We start from the raw sequence: 916 nt of genomic DNA on the forward strand, positions 1-916 counted from the left end.
TTTTTGTGCATTTTTTGTTTTGAGATTGAGATTGGAATGAGGGAAAAGAAAAGCGCTGGCGGATTTATAGACGAGATCAACGGATGTCTGTTAATATATGGTGATCAACGGAAATCCGTTGATATTTTCCACGGATTTCAAGACGTTCTGATTGGCGGATGAACGTATCAACGACCATTCGTTGCAAATATCCACGGACACATCTATTCCGTAGAAATTTGCTACGGACATCTGTTGGCTGCATTTAATTGCAGATCTGGAGAAACATCAACGGATATCCGTTGATAACTTCAGGAATTGGACGTGTCAACGGAATTCCGTGGCTATTGTCAACGGATTTCCGTTGACATGTCTCTGAATTTAATGTCGCATCCTGCAGGTTATTCAACGGTTATCCGTTGAAATAATCAACGGACTTCCGTTGGTGATTTTAAAAATATGTAAAAAAAATAAAATCCGAAAGTAATAAAATGAAAGTTTTAAAATATTCAACATATTACAAAAATATATAAAAATTACAGCGAATCGTTATCATTTTCACTTTCGGATGATGTGTCATCATGATCAGAAATAAATTCGTCGGGTTCAACATGGGTAAAATTATCAATTTCTTCATCTTCCACATCCGCAATTACAAGTGTATCTTCAAAATCTTCAAGTCAAATAGGAAGCATTGAATTTTCACTCGGGTCTTGCACTGCTTCTTCAGAATCTTCAATTATTGTTGATGAACTGATCACCATTTTTCGAGGATTGATTTTCACCACAGCTGACCATTGATCTTCTTTGCGTCTTTTATGTTGTGATATAGGATATTTTGGGTAAGGAATGAAACAGACCTGATCACTTTGATCCGAGAGAATAAAAGGATCATATTTAGGATATGCTCGTGTTGGATTGATGTCGATTCCTCCCC

The sequence above is a fragment of the Tarenaya hassleriana genome, unplaced genomic scaffold (assembly GCF_000463585.1).
Source record: "Tarenaya hassleriana unplaced genomic scaffold, ASM46358v1 Cleome105, whole genome shotgun sequence".
NCBI lineage: Eukaryota > Viridiplantae > Streptophyta > Magnoliopsida > Brassicales > Cleomaceae > Tarenaya > Tarenaya hassleriana.